Raw genomic sequence first — 22445 nt, 5'->3', positions numbered from 1 at the left:
CTTGCAGCATGTTTGTCTATGGTGGCATTCCTCAACTCCATTAAGCACACAAGAAGATCCCCTTGGGCCGAGCATATCCCAGCATCCAGCAGCCCACAGATGGACCGAGCAAACATCTGATCTCCTACCTAAACACACTGATGTGTCACTATGTTCACACACACACACAGCTACACGCTCCGTACTCACGTCTTGCCGCTGTATCACATTGCAGTAAATCTAGTTAAGGAGCTCTGTGGGGTGGAAAAATAGGAGATACAGTTACCAAGTCTGGAATGGTTTGACCTAAGCTGTGTCATTGCGTACTAATGCTATTGTTGCCTGATGAAATGTTTGAATATGACAAATAGGCAGTGGTAAGAATATGCCATTTGCAAGACTTTGTTTATTCTCAATCCTTTATGACCCAAACAAAGATTAAAAAAAAAAAACCTAGACCAGTGCATGCATGGGTTTTCTCCAGGTACTCCTCCCACATTCCAAAAACATGCTAGGCTAATTGGCGACACCAAATTGTCCATAGGTATGAATGTGAGTGTGAATGGTTGTTTGTCTATATGTGCCCTGTGATTGTATATAACAGTATAGTGTATAAAAATATTGTACATAACAATATAACCATCACTAAAGTCATCATACAGCAACTTCACACTCAAATATACAAACATGTACCAATAAGAATAAAAAAAAACAACTCCTTAAAAGTTTTCCCATACTGTATTGCATCTGAGCAATGCACTCATTGGGGTGCTGCAATGACGTTAGCCCCTCTCTGGGTTCCTCAAATAAAGACACACACCATCAAAAGTATAAGATACAGATGTATTTACTAAAACTAAAACGCTCTAAGGAATGTTTCCTCCCACATTCCAAAAAAATGCTAGGTTAATTGGCGACTGCAAATTGTCCATAGGTATGAATGTGAGTGTGAATGGTTGTTTGTCTATATATGCCCTGTGATTGGCGGGTGACCAGTCCAGGGTGTACCTTGTAGTCAGCTGAGATAGGCTCCAGCTTACCCCAGCGGCCCTAGTGTGTATAAGCGGCATACAAAATAGATGGATGAATTAATCTGATTAAACTTTTAATCATGTGACAGCCCTAATTAAACGTTTTTCCCCAACCTAACTTTCCTCCGCATTTTGGACACCCATGCACTGCAGGATGTGTTTTATTGTGTGTGTGTGTGCGTGTGTGTGTGTGGAGGCTTGACAGATCACTCTGTTTACTGGAAATAAAACTACTCTGACCACAATTCCCTTTGGACCCAGAGCAATGTCTGATGCTCTGACCTTTTTGCAAATTAATCCGATCAAACTCGATCAGTGCAGCTATTTAGAAAGTACACCTGCTTTTTCAGGGACAAAAGCAAAAGCCAGTTAAGCAGAAGCCAGAAAGTCCGACAAGCAATTTATCTGTAGGCAAGTTCACCAAGCTCCCGATCTCATTCTTCACTGAATTGAAATCTTGTACTGTCAACAGCAATGTTCATGCCTAAGTCAATATGGATTATACCACATATATGCCGATCACAAAAACAAAAAAAAAAGATCCGGTGTGGCGACTCCGTAATCAGGAAAAAAGCGCTTGACAACCCCATGGCATACAGTGTTAACGTGGATTTTAGTGGGTTTACTCAATGCATTAAGAAAAAAATACTATTACGGGGCTGTATGGTGGCCTGGTGGTTAGCATGTTGGTCACAGTATTGTTGGCTATATGAGCCCTGCCATTGGCTGACGACCAGTCCAGTATGTACCCCGCCTTTCACTCAAATTTAGCTGGGAAAGGTTCCAGAATAAATTGTTGTTTTTTTGCCACATCTTATGAAATTCTCATAAAAGCTTGAGGTTGAGAAAGTAGACCACATGCGAAAAAGGATAAAACTATGACAGTGAATGGACATGAGTCGGTCCTGCAGTGGAAATACAGTATGTGTCCGCACAGCTTGCAGAGGCCATGGAGCGGAACAGGAATCTCTGCTACCACATACAGTTAAGGTAGTGCTTCAGTGAATAAGCCTTAAAACACAAGACCATCATCATTAATGCGTGACCTGCTGCCCGTGGGGAACATCAGGGCTGGGAACGGACATTTGTCCCCTTGATAAAAATCTCATACTGTAGTCCGCAATCTCCTCTCACCCCTACTGTGCTGTTTCTTCCAAATTCTCACTATATGGGGGATTCATTCATGCAAAGTGGTAAGCGGTGTCAAACGACTTCTCGTCAGGTGAGTGAGGCCAGAGCTTGTCTTCCTGTCACTTACATAACCCTCAAAGTATCTCAAAAGTTCGCAAAGAGAAGCTCAGGACTTATGATGCTAATTTTAAGATAGTGGAACATCAGTTAGCGTAATTAATCTGTTTCAGAATGACCGACTTAAACCAAAACATACTTCTAACCGATTTAAGTTTTCCCATTAGAAATAATGCAAATCCAGTTCATCCGACACCCGCCAGAGCTTGTCTTCCTGTCACTTACATATACCTCAAAGTATCTCAAAGGTTCACAAACAGAAGCTCAGGACTTATGATGCTAATTTTAACATAGTGGAACATCAGTTAGCGTCATTAATCTGTTTCAGAAGGACCCACTTAAACCAAAACATACTTCTAACCGATGTAAGTTTTCCCATTAGAAATAATGCAAATCCAGTTCATCCAACATCCGCAAATGATAACAAAACAATTATAGTTTTAAAAGTAAAAATCACGGATCGGAGCAACGTCTGCAGTTTGTACCAGACCGTCGTGGTGAAAAGAGAGCTGAGCCAGAAGGCAAAACTCTCAATTTACCGGTCGACCCACCCTTACCTATATGGTCATGAGCTTTGGGTCGTGACCGAAATAACGAGATTGCGGATACAAGCGGCTGAAATGAGGGAAGGGCTCAGAGTACAGCCGCATCTAGTCCGGATGCCTCCCGGACACATCCTTGGTGAAGTGTTCCGGGCATGCTCAGCCGGGAAAAGGCACCGGGGCAGACCTAGGACACGCCGGAGGGATTATGTCTCACAGCTGGCCTGGGAATGCCGTGGTGTACTCCTGGTGGAGCTGGAGGAGGTAATGGTAATGATTTTATTTCATTTGAACATGCATCAGATTACAATTGAATGCATCACATAATCAATTCACAGTTCCACATGTCCAAAAGGAGTAGGAAGAAGCAAAGCTTATTAAACCCTACCCCTCCATCTGGTACTTTTACAATCACTAACTGTCACATTTGTTCACTTCCTGCTTTCCTAATGTAGTTTAAGGTATTTTTATTTTATTTTGTTTTTTGTCCTGTACCGAAGTACGAGGTGATATGACCTTACAAAAGGAGTAGGAAGAAGCAAAGCTTATTAAATCGTACCCCTCCATCTGGTACTTTTACAATCAGTAACTGTTACATTTGTTCACTTCCTGCTTTCTTACTAAGTGGCCGGGGACTGGGAAGTCTGGGCTTCCCTATTGAGACTGCTGCCCCCAGGATCCGGACCCAGATAAGCGGATGAAAATTGATAAATGGATGGAAGTAGAAATGACTTCAACTGCAGATAAATGATGACTGACACGTCATGTTTCCTTGATTGACAAACAAAGACAGCTATGAAGGCAGTGATATCCACACATACACCACATTTCGTGTTTTGGAATGAGCCATTTCTTGGATTCAGTAGTGTTTCTCACTTTCTTTATCAAAATTCTGGCAAAATTGGGCTGGACAATGACCTCTGGGTTTGATAACAAGGTTTGTGACAAAGATACTGTATTTTTTCCAACAACAAATAGTTTTGACCCCAAGTCTGAGCACTCCCTTGTCATTAATCCACTTGTCTTCCTCTTACCAATCATACTGTTAGAAATAACATGCTGTTCTTATTTGCATCCATGCTGGTGATGACAGGGCACCAGAGAGGGCCTCTTTAAGTGCACTTTGTGTCCCGTCAGTATGTAAAATGATTTAAAACAGGCAGGTAATGTTTCACTTCACTCATATGGACATGTGTGTTTTGAGATGCCAGTCGCTTGGTTGGACGTATTTATAGTATTACATCAGGCAGGGGTGGCTCCTACACGCCTCCTGTTTTCTCCTCTACCGGTGTTGAAAACAGATCAAATTTCCACAGGTGGCTGTGGCGAACTCGCCCTGGAATGCTGAGCGACATAAATCTCTGTAATTGCATGATATCGATCAGATAACTAACTGGCGAGAGACACGCCCTATTCTTACTCTGTGTCATTTGTCATGCTTTTATCTGACACCGAGAAGGGAGTGTTAATCACTGGATGAGCACAGACGCAGGAACGCCGATACTCGGCCGACTGACACTTCTCTGGTTTGATCTTTATTGAAAGTATTCCCAAAGAGGCCCGTGACATTGGTGCTCTGTAATTAATGGGACAGTATCATGACTTTTCAAATTTGGACTGAGTAAAGAACACAAAAGCTCAAGCTGTATCATCTTGGAGAAAATCTTGGACATTTTTGTTCATGGCTGTTTACACTTTAGGGGCCAGGGGCCATTTGCAAGCCAGGGCTTGTTTTTGTTGTTTTTTAGAACACAATTAAAAAAACAGCCAAAAACTGCACAAGAACAAAGTCAAAGTTGTAATTTTACAAGAATGAGTTTCTAATTTTATGGAAATAACGTCATAATAGTGAGGAAAAGCAACAACGAAAGTTTTAATTTTTGGAAAATTACTTTGTAGAAAATGTCAAAAAATCATGGGGCTAAATTGATAATATTACGAAATGGAAACAAACAGCAGAAAGAAATTTTTTTTACACGAATTAAGTCAAAATATTAACTGAAAAAGGGCATATTCGAATGACAAAAGTCACAATTTTATGAGAATAAACTTGTACTATAAAGAAAAATAACTTCATTTTAGTAGCAAAGTAATAGTAGCATAAGTAAAAAAAAATTTTTGTTTTTTTACTGTTTTTTTACTACTAAAAATAAAAAATATATTAAAAACATGTAAAAAAAAAAAACTAAAATCATAATATAATATGAGAAAATAAATATTTACATTAAAAAAACAAAGAATAGGACAAAGACAAATAAGCTTTTTCACCTACATCCCAATTATTTTCTAATACAAAATATCAAAGTAGCCCTTGCATCCTTTCATTTTTCAGCATGTGGCCCTGGCTGGTAATAGTTTGGAAACCACTGCTTTATGAAAACCACAAAACATCTCTGGGATTCCTCCCCCCCAATGTTCAAACACACGAAGACAAGACATCCTCCGCAAAATAACAATAGAATTCAATTAAGCACATTTCAAAGCTGTATACAGAATTTCAACTTTCCCATGAGCTCGCACATAAACAAAGTTAGCTTCTTAAACCTCAGTGACATCACCGCCAGCAGACGCACAGATCAATCTCTGCCCTCGGGCGGCAGAGAGGAAGGTGGAATGGAGGGCGGAGAGATAGGAGGTGGAGAGGTCGTTTGGTGGAGGGGAGGGGCGGGGGGGTTATAGGTCTCCTCCTCTGCCAGGTGTGCTTTTCTCACACACAAACACACACGTGCACACGCACACACACACCACCTCTCGCGTTCATCAGTTTGAGGTGAAAAATGACAGACACTGGAGACGGCATTACAGGGATGTGTAGAGATTCCCACACATCTCACCCTGCACTGATAGTCATTTATAATCCAAGCAGTGTGAATGTCCATCTATTCCTATTCTATTCCTAAACCACTGCACCCATAAGGGTGAAAATGTGTCAATACACGTGTTGTCTGTGACATTATTTGTCTGGAAAATACCCCATAATAAAATAAAATTGCACCTTAAAATGTGCTCTCCAAAACAGAGCTGTAACAATTAATCGACGGTTAATCGATCACCAAATTAATCAACTATTTTGCTGATCGATTCATCATTCATCATCTAATGTGAATATTTTTCAATTTCCTTAGTCATCCATGAACGTTTTATCCAAAATATCAGATTTAACTGTTGAAAATAATGATGGGCATTAACTCTTTACTGTTATGCTGCGGACCCAACCACTAACTAACACACACTAAGTGGTTGCTTCATATTAATGTGATCCATACTGTGTATGGCCTAACCAATAAATAGAAAAAAGAATAATCGGCAAAGAAAACGATCATGATTGTTGTTTTTGTGTACATTTCCTGTTTTACTGAAGCTATTCGACAAACATTTAGATTTTTGATAATGTAACATTATTTTCCACAGATTATTCAAGTGGTGTTTGTGCACTTATTTGCTCTGCCAAAGGTCAAATCTTATATTACTAACCAAAGAGGTAATGGTAATGGTTATGGTTTTATGTCATTTGAACATGCATCAGATTACAATTGAATGCATCCTTAATCAGTTCACAGTTCCACATGTCCAAAAGGAGTAGGAAGAAGCAAAGCTTATTAAATCCTACCCCTCCATCTGGTACTTTTACAATCAGTAACTGTTACATTTGTTCACTTCCTGCTTTCCTAATATAGTTGAAGTTTTTTTTTTTTTTGTCACGTACCGAAGTATGAGGTGATATGACCATCCAATGACATAATGGGTACCATAGTAAGTGTCAGTGAAAAATGTGCAATTTTAATCCGATTTATTGATTAATCGAAAACTGAACAATTAATTAGTTATCAAATCAATCTGTAGTTGCAGATTTTGCTGAATCAACAGAAATTTGGATGTGATATTTTCTGGACTAAGTCACTGTTTTCATATGTTGGCTGGTCCTGTGACTTACAGTATACTCGGGTTCTTGGCCTCAAATTTTGTGAATTAAAAATATTGTATCAATCTCATATTGGATATTAGACTGAAGCTAATGTCGCTTGCCAATGCATGTTGGACACATGCATTGGTTCCATGTGGTTGTACAGTATTCAACAGAGGAGTTACAGCCCAGATCGGCTAATGATTAAAGTCACTAAGACCCATCATTAAGAGGAAAATAAACAAACTAAAACTACCTCCTGGTCCCATTAAGCCCTGTTGGCTCTATTGAACAAAGGATTTGATTGGCCGGTGCTAATGAAGAGATAATGTAGTGATAGGGCAAACATCATTGGGTCATCATGTCAGCTTTTCTGCCATTAATTACACGTCAGCTGGTGTGTATAAACTCCTAAAGATTGTCTAAGGATACAGCAGATTATCTCCGGATGTGAGCTCTTTGGGGAAACATAAATATTCCTTTTTTTTTTTTTTTTTAACCCCCATTCAGCTTTTCTTCTGCGAGACCAGGACTTCCTCACATGGTGTCCATTATCATTAAGTAAGAAAATGATGACTGCCGAAGACCACCAGGGCTTTTCTGTACTGCCAGGAGAGTTTAAGCCTCCTTTTTGTCATCAAGTTGGGAAATAGGGATATTTTTTGAGGACTAATTGGCATCAATTAAAAATAAAAACTACTCATTTGAATCCAAAATCGACCTTGACGCTGTAGACATGATTAGTTTATTGAGAAACAAAACGGATTCCATTTTGGCATGAGCTCATCAAGCAAACATCCCCTCTTGACACTCCGTCCAGCAACTGTCTCTTTGCTTCTCATTGAACAAAAGCGAGCTATTGTTACACCGTCTTGGTTACAGAAACATGACACAGTGTTTTTACTCCCAACACTTTCCTCTCATTCCAGATTGTGTTCCCTGGAGGGGTTCCAGTGTAATTTGGTAATTTGTCCACAGTTGCCTTTTAGCATTTTTTACAAGTTTTTGAAGGAATGCAGTGATACAATAGGCCGCTATACAGTACAAAAAAAAACGCTCTTTGGGGGTTTATTCATATCTATAGTGGAGTCTGGAGTTACAGTAATACAGGGCAGGTTGGTTTACAGGGATAATGACAGCCAATAGTCCTTGTTGGTTGCCATCATGTTCAAGGAATTCCCCTCTTGTGGCAATTTTATTCAAATGACACTGGAGCTGTAGTATTTACTGTATTGAATGCGTGAGACCAAGCTGGAATACTAAGGGGAAGATTCATGAAAATAAATATATGGTCGGTAGAAAACAGATAAAGAACAAATACAGGTGATCCTAGGTTCTGGAGTTACAACAGTCCCTCATTTATTGTGGTTAATTAGTACCAGACCCCGACTGGGATAAGTGAATTTTCACTAGGATTCCTTATTTTTTTCATTCATTCATTTTCTACTGCTTATCTTCACGAGGGTCGCGGGGGGTGCTGGAGCCTATCCTAGCTGTCTTCGGGCGAGAGTCGGGTTACACCCTGAACTGATGGCCAGCCAATCACAGGGCACATATAGACAAACAACCATTCACACTCACATTCATACCTATGGACAATTTGGAGTCTCCAATTAACCTAGCATGTTTTTGGAATGTGGGAGGAAACCGGAGTACCCGGTGAAAACCCACGCTTTAACGGTGAGAACATGCAAACTGAACACTGGGATGGCCGAGGGCGGGATTGAACTCTGGCCTCCTAGCTGTGAGGTCTGCGACTGCCGTGCAGCCCATGATTTTTTTTATGATTCAAATTTGTTCATAGTAAGAGCATAGAAAACCTGTTTATGACCATCTAACTGTATATATTTTTTCCGTTATTAGAGCCCTCTGGACATGGAATAACACCCCTATTGTCACCTTTAGACTCATACTACACAACATAGTAGACATAATACCAACAGATCTTAAGCCATGTAATTTTTTTTCGCACCGATACTGATAACTTTGTGCTTTTATTATCATTATGGTTATTATTATTATTAAGTGTGCCTGACATGATACAAACCTGCAACAAAAGCCTTTTGTTCTGGTGATCAAGTCTGACGCTTGAGTCTCACTGAACATTACAGTGACATTACTGACACCTAGTGACCAGTGCAGAAGTGAAATCAGACGTCGACAGTGGAGTCAGCAACATTAGCTGCATGGCCAATTTAAGCAGCGACTATAATAAAAAGGATAAAAAAAAACATGTGAAAGGATCTGCTCCTATGAAAAGATTTGACTTACATCACGGTCTAGTCTACGAATTGGACTCCTGAGGTGTATCTGTACTTTAGGAAAGTCACTAAAGGCAATGATGAACCTGAGATCCCCGATATCAGTTCCTTTGGGATGGAGGAGAAAACAAATGTTGGGTAAACATTCCCAATCAATGTCCTCACGTTCATCAACTGCTTCTATTTTGACCTCTGTTAACTACATAGACAATTTATATGAAACTTCCCTTGCACCAGAATGCATATGGTCTTCATCTGGTACTCCATCTCCACTGTACCCAGATTCCACAAGAAAAGGGCGAGGGCCCTCTTGGGGGCCCTAATGGCTCATGCAAACGGTCATCTATCAAGCTGGGCCTCTGTGGGGACATTAGTGGAAATGGCAGAGGAGGGATGAACAGGAGAAGACAATGAGAGGGAGTGACCGGGAACATTCTGAGAAAGAAAGAGGGCGAACAGCACTCTACGTTTGTTTAGGGCTTGTCGCTGTCATTGTGGCACCAGGATTAAGGATGGGTGTCTCAGACCACTGGGGGCTTCCCTGCGACTGAGCATATGTCACTCGTCTCCTTTTAACTGTATGGTACCAGCAACACTTGAAAGGAAGTCGTATTTTTACTTCTTTTGATGAGTTTTTTTTTTTTGGAAGGCTAAGAACCTGCACTCACTGTATACGTAACAGTGAGACCGGGACACCAGTATGGCAATGATTACAGCCCATTGGGAGGGCAAAGACGGGCCCAGGGTACGTCGTGTTGAGTCCAGATAGAGGAAATGCTGGAATAATAAGAACAGGAAGGGTAAATGGCCTATCAAACACACCCCTCTCTGACCTCCCCTGAGCCTGGCCGACCAGGATGAAAGATCCAGCCACTTTCTTCTCCTTAATGGTTTCCTTGGTAATCAGTGCAGCGGAAGTGCTCCAGTCCGGGGTGATTAGCCCGGGCTAGGATCCCTTAATCGCCTCAGCTTCGTTCTCATGCTTTAAGAAAAAGAAGGGAGGGAAAGAAGGAGTGAGAAGAAGGGGAAAAAAAAGAGGAAACACGGGTGATAACAGGGCTGGTGTGTTTAAAGAAGTCGGGAGATGTTTGGATATGAGATGATTTGGGTCTAAGTTGGGTCTTTGGTTGTGTTGTTGTCCAGAGATGTTTCATTACCTGTGTACGAGGCATTAATCACAGAGGATTCGCATACTCTTGAGGTGACTCCTGTAACATGACCTCCCACACAGCATTGACTCATTTTGCATGCAACTGGTACACATTTGCCACAATTAGCTAACACGTTTTTGTTCCCTGTCCACTTACAGTGTTCTCAGTTAGACTAATAGTTTTGAAACATTAAACTTCTCAAACGAGGAAGGGATCTGCTGTTTGGTTTTATGACATCATAGAAGAGGTTGGCCTGCTCCTAAAAACAAGAGCAAGTCTAATGGTGACTGATGCTGGGATCAGAGCGTTTAGCCTCACCACAAAAAGAGCAGACTGAATGAGTCACGCTTTACAGGAAGCCAGCCCGTTCCCACAGGTTGCATCTTCCAACAAGACTTGGACTGGGTTTCCGATTTGCATTTGTACACAACTGTCCTACATGGGTCCTATGCATTTTAACTCATTCAATCCCAGATACTTTTCAAATGAAAACCTTGTCAGTACCGCAATTTTAGACGATATGGACTGATCTTTCAAGGAACACAGAATAGTTTGTTCTATGGCTTCGTATATAAACATGGAATCTACCAAAAGAAAGATTAGACTCACATCTTTCATCAGTAAAAAATGTTTGTTTCTAACTTTGTTTGTTCTTTAGTAATCAGCAGTCGAACATTGGGAAATTTCAGGAAAATTCCCAATACATTGCAGTTTGTATTACTTAGCAATTCAGACATGAAAACTGTATTTCAAGCACAACCCACACATGTCATTTACCTTGCAAGATCTAACCAGCAAACCCTAATACTACCACATAAAATATTATTGTACACCTTGTGCAGTTTATTTTGTTGTCAGTAGCCACGTTTACATGAGGAGTTTTTCTCTTTCCGAATGGAATATTTCTGTAAACAATGGTATACATGGAAAGGAATATTCCAATTGCGTGTCTACATGCGGCGCTTTAATCAAGCAGAAGAGTCAATGGGGCATGCGCAGTAAAGCGTAAACACCAACATCATGTGATACCGACTTCCTCCAGTTTTTCTTTCATTTGTTGAAATAATTCCGTATTGCCAGTTTTTCCTTCATCCAGTCTTGAAATTTAGTTTGAATCAAAAACGAACTTTCCGCAGCAGTCCAGTGCCGATTGCTCGCCTCCTTTTTTTTAAAATCAAAGAACATCTTGAGCTGCGCGTTACGTCATATCTCAGCATTCGCTGAAAGAACGCATCCGGGGATAGATAAAGTTCAATCTTGCTAATATTTCATAATTAAGCTCGGCACATGTTTTATATAGATATGTATTTTCTTTTTTAATAAAACTGGACTTGTGAATGGCGTATAGAATGGTTTAGATTCTGTTCCACAGATGGCGCTAATGCACACGAAAGCTGCTTGCCAACCGCCAATAAACAACAGAAGAAGAAAAATATTACGAAGAAGAACGCAGTCTGACAACTTCCCGATTGAGCGGGTACAAGATACCTCAATCGGATTGGGGAAAAGAATATTCCATTCCTGTGAATCCCTTTATATATTCATTCGGATTGGCACTTTTCTTTCGGAATGAGGTATATACAAAGGTTAGATTTCCGTTTGAGCAAATATTTGGGTCCATGTCCATGTATACGTGGCTATTGTAGGGATTTGTTTTCATCCAGGAATTCCCCCGACTGTGCGTGATGCTGCTTTGGTTCCCACCCAGTCAAACCGGCCTGTGTCTTATATTGTGTTGCTGTCTGTTTGTCGGTACTCGTGTTACAGCAGTTTGTCTTCAAAATGTCTTTTGGTCATGCAAACGTGCTTTAAAAACAGGTATCATATAAATGTAGGTACAGTACTTACGGATGACCTCACCTGATCTTTTGTCTTAGCTGCTGAGATTTGACATTTCAAAGCCACGTTTTTGTCCGGTATTGAACCTTATGTTGAGGTGTAGTTGAAGTATGAAAGTCTCATGTTGCCAAAGCCGCACAAAATAGATAAGACAACAAGAAGACAGGCACACCGGGCGTTGGCGTCTCACCACACTGTTACCAGTGAGCTGTCAGTGATCCTCCGTTTCTGCACTACGGGCACAAACCCTTCAAGGGATGGCATTTCAACTGGCCTTATAAATCAAGAGTTATGTCACGTTGCCACCACCATTAGGACACAGCAGGAAAATGGTTTTATCTTACATTGTGCTTCCCCTAGTACAGAACTACTAATACACAACATCAGGATCATTTTCATGATTTTAGACATTGATACTCCCGACATAAATAACATGTAGGAGCAAGAAAATAAGCATTGACCCCTTACAGTTGGTAGTTTGTATATTAAGTATCACCTTTTCAACAGTTAGCAATTTTTCCTTGGAGAAACGCAATTGACCAGGTAAAATACAAATACTGCAGACAGTTGTGCAATTAGTATAATTGAAAGGGTAAAATAATAAAAATGTATTATATTTTATATAATTTTATTTTTTTTATTAAATTAAAAAAAATAATAATTTTTATTATATTTAATATTATATTTAAAAATATTAATATTTACATGCAAATATAATGTATAATTAATATTCTTATCTATATATTTATCTAAAAAACTATATTTACATGACACTTTTTTAAATGGTTATGTTTTTGTTTTTTTCCCCGCAAAACATTACTTAAAGCATTACTTCGGACTCCACTTTGTTCCACTAAATATCAGTTTTGCAATTAAATTTTTATTATATATTTTTATTATATTAATTTATATTATATTTAAAAAATATTAATATTTAAATGTAAATATTATGTAGAATTAATATTCTTATTTATATATTTATCTAAAAAATATATATATTTACATGACACTATTTTCAAATGGTTATGTTTTTGGGGTGTTTTCACGCAAAACATTACTTAAAGAATTACTTCGGACTCCACTTTGTTCCACTAAATATTAGTTTTGTGATTCATCTGAAGGGGAGTGGAAGGTTGATTTGTATGCTCCTACAATATTTCATATATGTGGCTGACAGCTCATTTTCATGTCCTCTCACACATTTAATTTATTTATCTACCACTGCATACACACAACCCTTGCACAAACATACACAGACTAGCACTTTTTATATGATGCATTAAATTGTGCATCTAATACTGTGCTCGCATGTCGGAATGTGTATATATATATATGTGTGTGTGTGTGTGTGTTTGAAGTAGGGATCCTCCACCTGTGCCGCTGGAGTTAATCCTGTTAGGTCCCTGTCTCGTCTCAGCAGCCCGAGCGATGTGGTTGAAGCTCAACAGTACCCCGAGGGGGTCCCAGGCTCCTCTCTCTCACACCAAACGTCTTGGCTTAAGCACGGTAAGGAGATGAGGCCTGACTCGGCCCTCGTTACAGAAATTAGATGGATCAAGAAGTAAACATAACCATAGCTCTTTATATGATCTCCGACTCGGAGCAGACAGAGGGAAGAGGGAAGACGGAGATGGTGAGCAGGAGGCATAGGAGGAAGAGAAGGCGAGATTCCTCCTCTAATTACTTCATGGGTCACTGCTCCTGCAGGCAGATGTCAAAATCCACCACTCTCTGATGTGAGGAGAGAGTGCGAGAGAGAGGGGAAGGGTAGCATAATGAGAACAGGAAGAAGGAAAAAGGCTAATGCACTGGAGAGCGTCTGCAAAAAGAAAGAGAATGGAAATAGAGGGAATTTGGAGAAGCAAGGGATGGGTGGGTCATGTAACACATTGTCAGGAAAGTAGGAGAATCTGCTGGTGATGACATAGATTGGTTGTGGAGTGGCGGTGACCTGAGATGCCCCATGTCTAGCAGCGAGGTAGCAGAGAAACACAAGAAAGGCCCTTCAATTTTACCTCATGCCCCCTGGCTTGCTGGGAACCAACCAAGAACCGAGTGAAACAAACTCCACAAGTTATGCGCTGCCATTTTCACTGATTGGAGAAACTTATTTCCGCCCTGAATATATTACTGTACTACTGCTTTGTGTCTTATTCTTATGTCTTATGTTCTCCCAGTCAACAGGCAGTTCCCCGTTTCATCCCACAGACTGAATCCTGAATTTTCAGCAGTTGATGACACAGACACATTTCTGCGTGTACTTCAGGCCCACACTGGCCGAAAAAGACACCCAATGTTCCCATGGTGAAGACATCATGAAGGAGCCCCAGAAGAAATGTACCCGTCTCTTGGACCAAGCAGTTCAATAGTTTTGGTGTCATCCTTGGAACTGTACCTCCAGTGGTCTGGTACATTGATCACAGGCACGAAGATCTCAACTTGTGGAAATATCAGACTTACTGATCCAATCCGTTCACTGTGGTGTCTACAGAAACATTTCTTAAGAGTTCCCTTGGTTCTGGTCATTTAGCCCAAAACTTATTAATACCTTCACTACCTCAAAGGACAATGGGTCCTTCCCGATTATGTGAGTTTGATGTTTCAACCGAGCTCCAGGGGTCCAGAGTAACTATCCACTCAGGTTCTGCTGTGTTTGAGTCCCCCAAGATCAAAATCGGCCACTGGTTCTGGAAAAACGTTGCTTCCTCTGTTTGTTCCTGGTTTGGCCAGAAAGTTGGGGATTCCTTCCAAGTCCCTTGGTCAAACAAGGTTGATGTGTGGGCCTCCGAATCCACCTCCTGTTTCTCCCTATAATGGATGATTCCTGTCGGGCAGCCATACTCAAGTCACTGCTCTAGGAGGTTCCTGATTCTTTCTTCTGTTTTCTTCAAGGCTGATCCAACCTCGCCAGTGTGGTTGGAAGTTCAGTCTCAACTGCCGTGATGGTGGTTCCTTTCATAGTGGGCAGATCTCATCCTTTTTTGCCACTTCCACAGCCCGACACAGATCTGTCATAGCCGCCAGGGAACCAATCTCCAGTACTAGATCTTTGAATAGGGCCTTGTAGTAATCACGTAAACTTTCTAGAGGTAGCCCTGACAAGGTTAATCAGGGCTTGTGGTGTGTCCCATAACTACGAAACTTTATTTAATTCTAAACCTATTTATTTATTTCACTTTTTGTTTATTTTATTTTTCTATTTATTTATTAGGGCCAGTGTTGGGGCTCGGGTTGGGGTTCAACACCTTGTTAAGGACATTAACTGTAGAACATGTGTTCTTGTCACACTCATATAGAGACAAGATATGCCTTTATTCGTCCCTCAGTGGGAAAATTTGCATTAATCAATTTTTCCTTGGAGAAACGCAATTGACCAGGTAAAATACAAATACTGCAGACAGTTTGGTTCCTGAAGAATTGGATAAAATGTGCAATAAGTATAATTAAAAGGGTAAAATAATAAAAATGTATGATTACATGTAAATATTATGTAGAATTAATATTATTATTTATATATTTATTATTATTTATATATTATTTATATACATATGCCCAAAAGACCAGAAAATAAGTTTTTTACCTTTGCTAGGAAGGTCTGGAAAGTTGTTGCCATATTGGCAACAACCACATACTCAACAACTGCTCATCACTTCATACCTAGAGAGTACTGTAGTAACTGTATTCCCTATTTACGGTGTCTTCATTCCATGCAAAATCTTCAAAAGCAAACACTGCAATTTGCCAAAACAATATTTAAAAGAACCTCAAAGGATGCGGACTGTTTTGTTCAAATGCTATATTGATAACCCAGTGCCAAAAAAACTCCAAAAGTAGCTGGATGGAGACAACCTGCTCGTTTTGGCAGTCAAATATGTATCACCGAGACATTATCCATAACCGCCCATCTCTTACTCGCCACGTACTTTTGAAAGAAAACTATTCCCTTTCCAGTTCAATCTGCAGGCCCTGTGTTTGTGTGTCTCCTTCAAAACTGTGCCATGCTTTTTCACAAAGATATCAGTCCACCTCCACACTGGTAAGAGAAAGCAGGTGTTTAGGAATATTCCATATTGAGGAGAGTTAAGCCTCTTATGTTGTCTCATGTTTCAATTACAGTTATTTTTCATTACATTTTTCATTCATTCATTCATTTTCTACCGCTTTTCCTCACGAGGGTCGCAGGGGTGCTGGAGCCTATCCCATCTGTCTTTGGGCGAGAGGCGGGGAACACCCTGGACTGGTGGCCAGCCAATCACAGGGCACATATAGACAAACAACCATTCACACTCACATTCATACCTATGGACAATTTGGAGTCGCCAATTAACCTAGCATGTTTTTGGAATGCGGGAGGAAACCGGAGTACCCGGAGAAAACCCACGCATGCACGGGGAGCAAACTCCACACAGTGATGGCCAAGGGTGGAATTGAACCCTTGCTGTGAGGTCTGCGCACTAACCACAGGACCACCGTGCCGCCCTTTCATTACATTTTTTTTTTCGATAAAAATAAGCGTTGTTTTTTCAGATTCTCATTCACATTAAGTCTGTAATCGAGCCGTGTGTTAAAAATATATGAGTACCAATTAGTCGCAAATTTTCTATATTTCCTGGTTGGCTTTGATCGTAACTCCAGTTAAAAAAAAAAAAAGACTGATTGTCCAACGACTGACAAACCCGGTGTTGGTGGAAGGCACTTGGTCTCAGATCGAGGCTGATTCGGTCTCACTGAATATGTCTCACTTCCCCCTCAGTGAAGCCGGTATGCCCCCGGGTCCTGATTCACTCCTGATCTGTTGGCTGCCTCTGTCAAAGTGAGGCACCACTGGGGCTTCCAGACGAGAAAACGCAGGCTGGACATGGACACAAATAGCCTGGATGCGTTGACGTGCATGCATTTTGCAGGTATGGCTTTTTTTGTGTCTGTGCGGGATTCATGTAAATAAAGCCTCAGTGCAGCTCCTATATTGACAGATGTATACAAAGATACATCGATACATACACAAACCAACAAGGCCAAAAGGTATACACAGATGGAGACCCCTTCGGCTATGACGTCTAAGCCCTGATCTGTGGTGTTGGGGTGGGGGGTAGGCTCGGATTGGGCCTAAATATTCATCACTTTCCCTTCTCCCTACCCTTTCTTTCAACCCTTCTGCTGGATGCTTGGCCAGTGGAGGTTTCTCAAGTGACACAAACAGTAGATAGTGCAGTGAGTGGGTGGATGACTGCTTCTCTGTCTAGAAGCAACAACGTACCGTTTTGTTAATAATATAAAATATAAAAGCTCTTGTCTTGTCTATTCGACTCCCTCCCTCAGTGGCCTCTCAGCCCCTGTCTGCAGAAGTGTTAAAAGAACCCATTGACATCCCTGGATTAACATACATTAAGGGGTTAAATGGAAGTGCCATTATTGTTGTTGAAGAGTGAAAGCAAGCTGTGCCGATATTGTGCTCCGCTCTTGAAAGCCCTGAACAGCAAATGCTGAAGATCGCTTCATGATGGCGGCACGCTTCATTGACGGTGTCTGTCAGGCCTGCACAATCGCCCGTTGAAAGGAGTTCAGTGTTGCGAATCCACGATGGGCTCGATTGTAAATTGTCTGTTTGACAAATTTCATCAGGTGTATTCGGAAAAAAAAAACAAAAAACATTACAACACAGAAAAAAAAGTGAACTACTGTATGTATGCTGGTTCTTCTTGAGAAAAGTACTCCAAACAACAGCCTCCAAAAAACGGTTCCGATTATAACACATTTCCAAGTGTTCCAAACTCAGTTGATCATATTTTTTTTCTTAAAATAAGTACAAAAAAAAAATATTGGGACAACTTTTTCTGTGAACTTTCTTTCCTCGGCCTTCCCTTGTTGATTTTAGAGTCCTGCCCTGTAACCAAATATTTTTTTTATACAATTTGAAACCATTTAAACTGTGTGGTTCCATAGCAACAAGGGCCCAAGAACAGGGAAGAAAAGCTCAGGAAAATCAGCGAACATCCGGGTTTTTCTATTTTGCCTGAGTTCACGTATATTTCACAATTAGCATACACTATGGCACATGTCTTGTCGGTCATCAGTGATTGGTTCTGTAGTTTCCTAACAGACACAGTTATGCCACAAGTCTCTGCTTTTGTGCTTCTGCGTTTTCAAGGGCCAAGGCTTTGAGAAAAAAGGTGGGGAACACTGTTGAATTCAAGAAATAAGAAATTATTCATAAGATTTGCATTATTTCTTATGGGACACATTCGGTTAGCGAACGTTTCAGTTTGAGTCTGATTAACGGACGCTAACTGAGGTTCCACTGTATTTGTTTTAAAGTTTGCTTCCTTCACTTACATAGGAGTCCTGGGGTGGTGAGAAACACTACTGAATTCAAGAAATAAGTCAAAACACAAAGATGGTATCTGTGTTGATCTCGCTGCTAATAGCGGTCTTTGGAATCAATCAATGTTTTGTTTCCATTTGTCATTTATGTGCATTTTAAATAATTTTTGCATGTGAAACTACTATTGTAAAACTGAATATTTTGGGAGGGCTGCACAGTGGACGAGTGGTTAGCATATAGGCCTCACAGCTACAGGCCCGGAGTTCAATTCCACCCTCGGCCATCTCTGTGTGGAGTTTGCATGTTCTCCCCGTGCATGCATGGGTTTTCTCCGGGTACTCCGGTTTCCTCCCACATTCCAAAAACATGCTAGGTTAATTGGTGACTCCAAATTGTCCATAGGTATGAATGTGAGTGTGAATGATTGTTTGTCTATATTCTTTTTTAGTACCCCACCGCTCGCCCGAAGACAGCTGGCCCCTGCTCCCCTTGTGAGGACAAGCGGTTGAAAATGAATGAATAAATGAATATTTTGGAGTATCCGGAACGGATTAAGAGGATTTGCATTACTTCTTATGGGATACATTCGGTTAGCGTACGTTTCAGTTTGAGTCTGACTTCCTGGAACGGATTAACGGACGGTAACTGAGGTTCCACTGTATTTGTATTAAAGTTTGCTTCCTTCACTTAGTACATAGGAGTCCTGGGGTGTTGCAGTGGCTGTACATACATTTATGAAATATTTTTTTAAAAGAATGTTTTCACAATAAAAATTAAATGTGACTAACTATATGTACAGAAAATGCATTATTTTCTAAAAAAAAAAAAAATACCACAAAAATAATTAAATTTCAGTGTGAATTTCATTCATGAAATATGTTAAAGGCAAAAAAAATGTAATGAGAAATCCAAAAAGTAAAGGTTAACATCCCTGAGCTAAAGCACATCCTCCAGAAATATACTGAAATAACATTTTCAAACCTTCTATTTATCATAATTTCAAGAGGTAAATTGCTAGGTTAGTTACTGCAGTCATAAAAAACAACAGTTTCGCGTTTTGTACCATTGTTCCTTTAAATACGTTTCCTAGATTTTAATTGACTGAAGAAAAATTCCCTGAAGATACACTTAACAATAAATAAGCATTGTTTACGTAAAGTTTGTGCACATTTAAGTAAGGCGGTGGCTCTGTAGGGTATCCATGACACTATGCAAGGGATCTGTGATGGGGATTTCCACACCATACTTCTATTGACACGGACCCGGGGATCAGGTGAAAAGGATGAAGCATGATACTGTGTTGTCATTCCCAAAAACACAGGATTCGGTTACTGACACACGCGAAAAGAATGTGCTCGGGATAAGTTTTCGATGAACTGTGCTTTTTCTAATTAACAATTTTCTGCTTAATTTCTTAAATATGATTGTACGAAAATAGCGGACATCAAGTTGTTCTTTGAATCAACTGGTTGCAAACCACTCAATTTCCACTTTATTTCGGATTGTGTGTGCAGACATCAGTCCTTAGCTGGCCACGTAGCGTCTGTCAAGGAGGCATTAACATTGATGAGAGCAAACTGGATGGAGGCGGCGGGCGTCCGTCCAGCCAGCGACATCATCATCACCATCATCATCATGACTGCAATCCTTTTGATCATCACCTCTGTCTCTCCATCTGTCCGCTTGTCTCTTTACCAGGCGAAAGTAGATGAGTGGCCGGCGTCATGCCACATGACACACATCCCCGTTCTTCCATCATATGCACCCCCCACCACACACACACACACACACAACACCTTACGACACAGATACACCCATCCTCCACTCCCAGACAGGCAAGCGTCTTGCTACGTTTGGCTGAAGATGAAGATCTGTGGCTGGCGGATCATTTTAAGACATGTAGGGAAGCCTGCTTTAGTTTATGTCCTCTGCGAAGTGTCATCATTTTTCTTTAGTGCTCATAAAAAGCCACTAGAGCAGGGGTCAAGTTTGATACACACTTCTGAAATAGCTAATTTGCTCAACATATCTTTACCTACATGATATTATTAAAAATTAATGATACTTACCTATGTCTAGACACTCAGTTAACCCATTTAAACATCAATAACCCTTTTGAAAAACCGGATTATGCTCATATTATGTTTTTTTTAAACCCCTGGGTTACTACTTTTCTAAACAAACTACTTCTAAACATGGTGACTTTTAGACAAAACAACAAAACAAACCACGCACCTTCATCCAAAGTGTCCAGGGGGCTCTGGTAGAAACAGGTATCATGGATATGGATGGCACAGGTCCGGCTCCATTTTCTATTTTATTTCTTCACGTTCTCACCTTCCTTTAATCAAGAAAGCGAGACAGAATCGTGTCAAGTTCTGGTGGTGGGTCAGTACCAGCACCATGGGTATCTGCTGCTATCTTCTTGGTTGTCACTCATCTCATTTAAGCCAGCTTGTTTCCACCATGTTTATATGATCTCCATAAATGCTATATTTTGGCCAGAACTTTCTATTCAATCCTACCTCTTGCCCAAAGTAAGTTGGGATAGGCTCCAGCATACCTTCACGAGGATAAACACTAAACAGAATAGAATATGGATTGATATTCTAAGTCAGAGTTCATGTAATTAGGTTTAATACTCACTAAAGGGTGTCGGGTCAACACAGCCATTTTATCCAGGGGAGTGCAGCCAAAGATGGGGTGTCCACATCCAGATTTATGCCTTATTTCTACAATACTGACTTGCAGTAACACACTGTAGCTGCGTACAGGTAGGTGTTGCTTCTATAAAAGAATAAACATAATGAGCATAAGCACTTATAAAGCCAAAAACGTGACAAAGTAATGGAAGCATAAGCATATAATACAGCACCTAGCTAGCTAGCTAGCGAGGCTAACTTAGCTCAGCAGTTAGCGACCAACCAGCTCAGTAGTTAGCGTCCAGCTCAGTAGTTAGCGACCTGTTTATGGGCTGGATGTTTAATACAATATATATATATATATATATATATATATATATATATATATATATATATATATATATATATATATATATATATATATATATATATATATATATATATATATATATATATATATATATATATATATATATATATATATATATATATATATATTCATACAGTATATTGGTTACTCACGTTTATAGACGCATACTGTCAGTAGAACATCAAAAGAGGTCCGTGTTACGATGACACCACTCAACGCTGGTGGCTGCCATGGTGCATTCAGGTGCCCACCCAGCGTCGAAATTTGGAGCTACATATAATCGCGTGTAAACTTATACAAACAAAAGAGAATGGGCAGCGTTTTTAATGTAATTTCAAGTTTACATGTAAGCGTGATATAAATAAACAAAAAACGAAATGCAGCTCATGTTAGAACTTTATTAAAAAGTACATTTTACATAATATGGGTTCTTCACTGATTCTCCACAAGACTTTGGAGTTTTTGTTTTTTAATGTAATTTCAAGTTTACATGCAAGTGTGATTTAAACAAACAAAAAATAGATGCAGCTCATGTTGGAACTTCATTAAAAAGTACATTTTACATAATATGTTTGTTCATAATATGGGTAGTTTTTGTGGGAATCCACTCAACCAGAAATTTATGAGGTCACCTGACCAGCCACATTGTAAGGAACTTTTTGTGTGCAAAAAAATGGAGGATTAGTAAAGCACGCCTTGGTTCACTTGAGTCGGTCTACCCTGTATTTATGAGTGTGACACATGTCAAGAGGAGCCGTGTAGAGGTCAAAGGTGAAATCTACTATTTCTCCCCATTTTCAGGGTGGAGAGCAGGTAATCCAATCTAAGGTGAAGTCACCCCGGCTCAGACTCCATTGTGACAGTGGCAGGGCGTGAAAAAGAATAACTGACGAGCGCGCGGTTGAATCTGTCATGTGTGTCACCAAGCGCCTGCTATGTAATTGTGTTACGCTGAAAACACTTTCCAACGTGAAAGCGCAACAAGGAACACTGCAGACAGTTCCAAACAAAGGCTCCGTGGGTATATTCCGAAGGCAGGTCATTAAATGAGGTCATGGTATGAACACCCGAACCCATCATAGTCATGTGACAGCTACTGTAACACATGAACACTACCACTTGTTTTCTTGCTAGGCTAGCTAAAACCACATATTGT

At 40.2% G+C, this 22445-nt stretch overlaps 1 long non-coding RNA gene across 3 annotated transcripts; it reads right to left on the bottom strand.

Annotated features, from left to right (window-relative positions):
• Window positions 1–9592: 9592 nt before the first annotated feature.
• Window positions 9593–21496, bottom strand: LOC131108889 (uncharacterized). 3 transcript variants are annotated; one of them, XR_009120560.1, is made up of 4 exons: window positions 21442–21496; window positions 20924–21064; window positions 20513–20618; window positions 9593–9947 (listed from the first exon to the last, which is right to left on the bottom strand). It is a non-coding gene; the product is annotated as an uncharacterized LOC131108889 (long non-coding RNA). The 3 variants fall into 3 exon arrangements; XR_009120558.1 differs by lacking the exon at window positions 9593–9947 and adding an exon at window positions 19757–20154; XR_009120559.1 differs by lacking the exons at window positions 9593–9947; window positions 21442–21496 and adding exons at window positions 19757–20154; window positions 21153–21237.
• Window positions 21497–22445: the final 949 nt, after the last annotated feature.

Source organism: Doryrhamphus excisus, chromosome 21, assembly GCF_030265055.1.
Source record: "Doryrhamphus excisus isolate RoL2022-K1 chromosome 21, RoL_Dexc_1.0, whole genome shotgun sequence".
Lineage (NCBI taxonomy): Eukaryota > Metazoa > Chordata > Actinopteri > Syngnathiformes > Syngnathidae > Doryrhamphus > Doryrhamphus excisus.
Note: the sequence above shows the minus strand (reverse complement) of the source record. Positions and strands in the feature narration are given on the sequence as shown.